Here is a 922-nt window from a genome sequence, read left to right as displayed (position 1 = left end):
AGACATTTTTCATCCCACAGAATTTGTCACCAATGGATTTGGACAAAAATTGTGCCATCTAACGTTTTAGAGCTCAATAAAAAACCAAAAACACTACAGTAGAGCAACATCAATATATAGGTTAGAAAAGTCAAAATCTAAGTCTTCCCGAGGGAGTTTAAAGATTAGAATGTTGACAAAAGCAATTATTATCTTATGAAAAGAAAATTCTTTTTGGGGAAAAAAAAAACACCAAAACTTTTCAGCAGAATAAGCCAAGCTGGTTTTCAGTTATCATGATATATTTAATTTGGCTCTTAAAATTTCTAGACTCATTCTGAAACCTACACATCCAAGTGTGTGTTTGCAATAAGGAAACATATGCCAATTGTCTTGTTTCAAGCCTTCCAGGCACCAAAACCTCCAGGGCAAGTCAAAAACACCTTGGAAGAGGCAGAGCCCCTGGTTAAAAGCTTATTCAGCCGGAGAAGAGAATCAACCTGAGTATGGAATATCCTCAGTACAGAGAATCATTCCGGATCACTATTATAGCTTTCCCCCCACCAAGAGCTTTGGTCTAAACTACAAGCCCATGATTACCCTGCGGTGCCCTGTGATGCCAGGCACAGAGCACTGACAGAGAACACAAGCAGCCAGGCTACTGCCAGGCAGAATTATTTTCACAGTGCCAGAAGTGCTCTCTGCCCTGCACTTCCCAGTGCCCTCGAGGTGTACAGACACAGGGACATGCAGGTGCCCCTGCTGGGGCCGAGGCACACACCATGCACAGCTGGCAGAGTGAGGTGGCACAGCTTGCCATGGATTCAGGGAATGGGTTGGGCTGGAAGGAAACTTAAAGCTCATCCAGTCCCACCCCCTGCCATGGGCAGGGACACCTTCCACTAGAACAGGGTGCTCCAAGCCCTGTCCAGCCTGGCCTGGA

Source organism: Acanthisitta chloris, unplaced genomic scaffold (genome assembly GCF_000695815.1).
Source record: "Acanthisitta chloris isolate BGI_N310 unplaced genomic scaffold, ASM69581v1 scaffold32426, whole genome shotgun sequence".
Classification (NCBI taxonomy): domain Eukaryota; kingdom Metazoa; phylum Chordata; class Aves; order Passeriformes; family Acanthisittidae; genus Acanthisitta; species Acanthisitta chloris.
Note: the sequence above shows the minus strand (reverse complement) of the source record.